The sequence below is a fragment of the Lathamus discolor genome, chromosome 2 (assembly GCF_037157495.1).
Source record: "Lathamus discolor isolate bLatDis1 chromosome 2, bLatDis1.hap1, whole genome shotgun sequence".
Lineage (NCBI taxonomy): Eukaryota > Metazoa > Chordata > Aves > Psittaciformes > Psittacidae > Lathamus > Lathamus discolor.
In genome coordinates this window covers 112,808,206-112,814,205 of record NC_088885.1, presented here as the reverse complement: position 1 = coordinate 112,814,205, position 6,000 = coordinate 112,808,206, and the positions used below count along the sequence as shown (strand labels likewise).

At 44.5% G+C, this 6,000-nt stretch overlaps 1 protein-coding gene across 12 annotated transcripts in view; it reads left to right on the top strand.

Moving 5' to 3' along the window:
- Nucleotides 1-6,000, top strand: part of ZNF521 (zinc finger protein 521) — a 236,040-nt gene that overhangs the window by 1,655 nt on the left and 228,385 nt on the right. The window contains exon 1 of one of the 12 annotated variants that reach the window (XM_065668153.1): nucleotides 1,020-1,096. The exons of 10 other annotated variants lie outside the window; for them this stretch is intronic. The gene's annotated coding sequence lies outside the window, so the exon portion shown is untranslated. Of the gene's footprint in view, nucleotides 1-1,019; nucleotides 1,097-6,000 lie in introns of those variants that run through there. One more of the 12 variants, XM_065668154.1, reaches the window with a different exon arrangement.

Below are 6,000 nucleotides of genomic sequence, written 5' to 3'. Positions count from 1 at the left end.
GCCGCGCTGGGCAGCCCCGAGCGCGGCTCCGCGCCGCTCCGCGCCCCCTCCCCGCCGGCGGCAGCGGCACCCCCGCGCAAGTCAAGGTTGTGGGTGTGGGTATAGGCGCGGAGGGGCGAGCCCCACACCCGAAGCGGCCGGCGCGACCCAAACTGTCCGCGCTGCTAAAGTTGCCGCCGGGAGCCGCGGTGACAGCCCGCTGCGGCAGCCCCGCGGCCCGCCTCCTTCCTTCCCTCCCTCCCTCTCCCTCCGTCTCTTTCCGCGGGCGCGGGCAGCTGCGCAGCCGCCCGCCAGCAGCCGCGCTGCTGAAGCCCGTGCTAAGTCGCGGGTTTTACCCCCCCGTCCCCTCAGCCGGTGCCGGCGGGGTCCGGTGCCCGCGGGTGAAGGAAGTTTCGGAGGGGTGGGGGTGGGGCGGGCCGAAGTTCCCCGCGCGGGGCCGGAGTTGGGGCTGTGGAGGAATGTGGCGCCGGCTGTCACGTGAAGCGGCCCCTCGCCGCCGGGAGGGCATGTGTGAGGGGCGGCGGGAGGGAGGGAGAAAAGGGGGTAAATAACCGGACCAGGCGCGGGTATACATTGACAAGGGGGGCGCGGGGTGTGCGCGGTGTGCGCTGTGTGTGTGATACCCAGGGGAGAGAGCGCCCCGCAGCACCAAGTCGCAGGGACTCGCCCCGGACCCCCGGAGAAGGCGGGAGGTTGAGGGGAGAGGAGGGGGGGCAGCCAGGGACCCGCAGGCGGACAAAGGGCGGCTTGTGCGGCCGCGGCGGGGCCGGCAGCGTCCCGGCCCGGGCGCCCCCTCCTCCCCCGCCCCGCGCGGCCTGCTGCGGCCGCCCCCCGCCGGGCCCCTCGCCGCCGCCGCCCCTCAGCCCGCCGCAGCGTGCGGTGTCGCCCGCCCGCGCCCCCCCAGGAGCGGGCAGCCGTTGGTCGCCTTTCCCCTCAGGAGCAGGGAGCCGTTGGGCTCGGCGGACAGGGGCTTCTCCAGGAAGGAGGCTGAAGGGTGGCTGTCACCTCAAATAAACATCTCTCCCTGGATGGGCGCGTTCCTCCCGGGTCGGTCTGTACATTGCAGTGAAGTTGAATAAAGCCTGGGTTGCGTCAGGTCAGAACATCTATAAGTTGTCTACTTTTTGGGGGCGGTGGGAGGGAGGGGGATGAGGCAGACAGGCCTGCGGAACCGAGGGCAGCTTGCGCGGCCCGGGGGGCTGCCCGTGCCCCCGATCGGGGATGTGATCCCGAGCCGCTCGGTGGCTGGCGGCAGGCCTTGTTTTCTTCTCGGCTAGGCTGGCGTACACCAGGAGTTAAGTGCCTAGAAACCATCGCGATCTCATAGTTAGAAAGCAGGAGCGGGGTCTGCTTTTATGGACTTGTACAGGAGGACCTGGCAAAAAGCTGCACTCTCTTTGCTTGAAACGACTCTTTCCAGGAGTTCCCTTTTCAAAGTCTTCCTGTTGACTTCAGTGAGCTTTAGAGCAGGCTTTAATTCTTTTCTTTTTCTTTTTTTTTTTTCCCTTTTCCTTTTATTTTTCTCTTTTTTTTTTTTTTAAGCTCCCCACATATTTTAAAAGCGAATAAAGAGTGCCTTCAGTGTCCTGCTTTACCTGGTGCTGCCATCTGTGTCTAGTTTACCGAAGTTTGTGCGGTTCAGTAGTGCTTTTGTTTGGCATCTTGTGAGGAACAAACGAGCCGCTCTTTGCTTACCTTTTAAAAATGATACCACAATGAAAGTTCTGTTACTTGGGCGCACACTTCTATCCCGAGCTTACCAGGGAGGATTTATTTATTTGTGCAGGAGAGTTTTAGAGCCAGTAAGACAGCTACCAATTAGCCCTATTTGCAAAAAGATGTTGGGAAACTTTAAGTGAAGGGTAGCCTTAGACCTCGAGGTATCTAAGTGCAAGGGAATAAACGTTAGGAATTAATTGGCAAATAGAGGAAATTGTTCTCCTGTTAGCACTGGGCATGTGCTACTCGTTGTTATCTGTTAGGTGTGTTAGAGGGGGTTTGTTTCAAATCTCTTCCTGTAAACATCACACTTAATTTAAAACAAAAGATACAGCTTCCATTTTACGTGGAGGTATGGGCTTTGCCTTCCTTATGTACCACCAGTAGCCTCAGAGTCCCTAAAATGAGAAAACAGCAACATTATGCGATTCAGATGGAGTAGCTTGGATTTGCTGACATTAAGCGGTTTTCTGAAGTCAGGAGTTTAATGTTCAGGATGGAGATGGTAGAGATTTCTTTACAGTATCTTATTTACTGTTTTTCAGCTAAAACCAGGCAGTAAATCAATCATCATCTGTAATTATTGCTGCAGTAATTACCTTTGGGGAGCAGGTTATCATTCTAGGTGGCCTTTGTTCAAATATCTTTTTTGTTTTCCCTGTTTTATTTTTCTTGAATCATGTCAGTTTCTGAGTGGATTAACAGCATTCTGAAAACAGTCCGATGGTAAGATTTCCGAGAGGGCTAATCATGGGATTCATCTGAGAAGTTGAAAGATGCTTGCATAGGCATAGCATTTAAATTAATTGATAAGAGCCTGCCCATCAATTATTACATCTTCATTTTCAGTCAACAAACAAAAGCTGTAAGTAATGTTGCAAGGAGAATTTCAACTGTAGCGTTTATTTAAATTCCTTATTTTTTAAGTATTACTGATTTAGTCAGTGCAAACTATAGTTGTGCAGTTTAAAAATAAACAGTATTTTATATAGCTTTTCTGAAAAACTATTCTTTGAATCTATGTAAATGAGTTATTTAAACTCATGAGTGCTGTTTTACATCTAAATAAAATATGGAGTTACACATTACATTTCCAATTTGTCATGTACTTAGCAACCCTTTCTGGGAGGAAGATATAAGAGATATTTTTGATATGTCTGTCACTTTTGATAACTTAATTTGAAACTTATATCTTAGGGGAATACTGATACAAGGCAGGTAAATACATTAAAACAAAATGACAATTGAGTTTTTATATTGAATGCATGAATCTAACCGTCATCTGAAATGGTGGGTGTTAAGAACTTGCTAATGACTAAATTTCTTTTATTTCTTGAAAATACAGGGTTTTGCATTACCCTGGTTTCTGTTTACATTCCTTTTCTGTCTTGTCTTTTTTTTTTTTTTTTTTTTCCTTTTCCCTTTCCCCCTGTTTTGGTTTCTTGCCAACTTTGGTCTGACTGTCCCCCAGCTCTTGGTGAGGATTGCATCTCATATTTGGACCTGGGAAGGAAAAAAGACATAGCTAATATAAGCTAAGCCCCTTACAATGTAAGAATAATAAAAACATCTTCCCAAGATAAAAATAAGGTTGTACTTCTTCTCTGTGAAAATAACACCATCTCTTACAAATATACTAGAGGGTTGTGGCAAAAAGAAGGCTCAAAAGGAGCCTTCAAATTATTTAACTTTCTGAAAAACTGTAATTTGAATATCTTATTTTACTTCAGGAAGGAGAAATTAAAGTTCAACTGCTGGGTTCTTTTAGGCAGGGGAAGGATCAGTTGCATCAAACTCATCAGTCCTGACCTGTATTTCATTCTCCTGATTAATTTATCCTATTTCCTTGGTTAGTTTCTGAAAGAAAAAAGAAAAATCTATTGGGTATCATTGACCTGATCAAAATCACCTAATGCATTTGGTGGGGGAAGGAGGATAGCGGGAGAAAAGCAGGTGGGGAAAGATTAAGTCAGAGATGTGATATCCGAGTATAAGCCTCAAAAGAGCCACTGTGCAAATGAAGGGTGTTGAAGAAGGGCAATTGGTATGACTCCTTAAACTCCTAACACCTAAGGGCAATTCTGTGCCCTAAGCAAAACTAGGCTGGAGACCCCCTGTGATGAGAAAGCAAGGGAAACAGGGGAAAGCAGCTCGCTTGTATCTTGTTTAACTTGGCCATTTGAATGGCAAACCTTTTTTTGTGACTTGGCATGCTTTGTAGATATCACGCTTAGGTTACTGACCACCTTCCCTCTCCCTTCCCTTTCTGGTTTGTGAGGTTTTATATTTGGGAGGGTTTGAGGTTTTTTCTTTTGCTCTTACTACCGGCTTTTGGTGAGAAACTTTGTTTAGGAACAAAGTTACAAAAATATGGTCACTTGCAAAGAAAACCAGGTACTCCTTATGCAAACCTGAATGAAAATGTAGTCCTACTAAATGTGAACCCCAGGTCTCTCTAAGCTAAAGCCAGGTAATATCCATTATGCTAAAATCACTGAAACTGATGATGTATGTGTTAGATAAGCCATCACAAGGAATCTAGAACAGCTGCACACATTTAATAGAAGCGCTGATATATGAAAGCAATTTCTTTAAAAACACTAACAAGCCCTCCAAAAGAATATTTTGTTACTACTTCTAAGTAAATTTTTGCTCATTGTAATTTTGCATTGCACATTTGACTGCAGAAATAAAATTACTAGATATTAGTTCCTAGAAAGATGAGAAGGAAAAAATTTATTGGCTGTATTTTATTTATCTATGTTCTGCTTAAAAAAAAGGCTTGTATCTTGGAATATTTTGGCAATCCTGGAATTTCTCTTAAAGTTGTTCCCTCTTTTTGAGGAAACGCAGGTACTCTTTCCATCCTGCCTGAATTTACAACTGCAACTCCATGCAAACTGTTGGTGTCCTGAGTAAAGCTACCTGTGTTCTAATGTGACTTGTTTTCTCATCGTAAATATGAAACAAAAGGATGTTTCTTGTAGGGAGGTGCAGGTTTCTGGTGTTAGTACCAAGGGAGGTAAAACATTAGTGGATCAAACCAAAAAATCCTACTTAATAGCAGCAGTAGTTCAGAGACAATTTGACATTCGGATCCCCTTCAAACAGTAGCCTTTACATTTCTGTGGAACTGTCAACTATTTGAATGCTTATTCTCAGCCCCAACCCTCCCTGGGTTCTAAATTGCATGGACTAGACTCAAAAGTCATTAGATTGTCTGCTGATTACACTATAATCAATCCAGCATAAACAAAAACAGCAATTAGTATTGGCATGATTTCTGTGAACTTGACTTAAAGTTTCAGTGTTACCGGTCCAAAGAACTTTTTCTGAACTGGATGCTTTCAGAAACTGTTATTTTGGCATCATCATTTCATAGGGAGGGAACAAAAATTCGTAAGATTCCATTTGGCCTGAAAAGCAAAAACATCTGTTTGATGCATGAGTGAATTGCTGGCTTCTATTTGGCCATCCAAAAAAGGGCAGAAATTAAGATATCGAACATAAAAGAGTACATGAAAAAACAAATTACAAAGAGGAATTAAGATTAGGATCTTTTTATAATGCAGGCTATTTATAGTGTTCTCTTTTTGACTTGCCAAAGCATGCCCCATCTCCTTTATATATCAAAAAAAAAACCCGTAACAACAAAAACATCTCTAACCTTTAGTAATATTCATTGACTTTGGCAGCGCATACTGGTATTGATGGTCTTGATTAGCTGTAGGATTACAGTAATGCTACCCACTCATTTTGGGGGCCAGCATGAGTTATATTGACCACTGCAGTCTGCTGCTTAGGAGCAGGTACTATTAAGAGTGAACATCTAAACAGCTACCGGTTGTACAGCTAGCTTTCATAAAGGTGAAATCTTCTGGCAAAGATAATATGAAGAGGATTAGAAGTGCTGCACGTTTGGTTTGATCTTGTTTTCCTGAGTTGCTGTTAACTTGTGTAACAAGGAAAGCTGTCGATATGGAGGCACTTATCTAATGTGTAGGATAACGTTATCCACCATGATCTAAGATGTCTTGAAAGGCTTTATGTTGCTCTGTAATTCATTCTGTCTAATTTACAATGGTTTAATAGCTCTCATTTCTTTGTTCTGAAACACGAGTCAGTATTTTGAAACTTGTGCATTTCGGAAAGAAGGAAATCTTGCTTTTGAGTAATTGCATATGAGGAAAAGATCTAGGAAAACTTAACGCTTTACAAAGACCATATGGATTCAGTATTTTTTCACAGAATCATTGAATGGTTTGGGTTGGAAAGGACTTT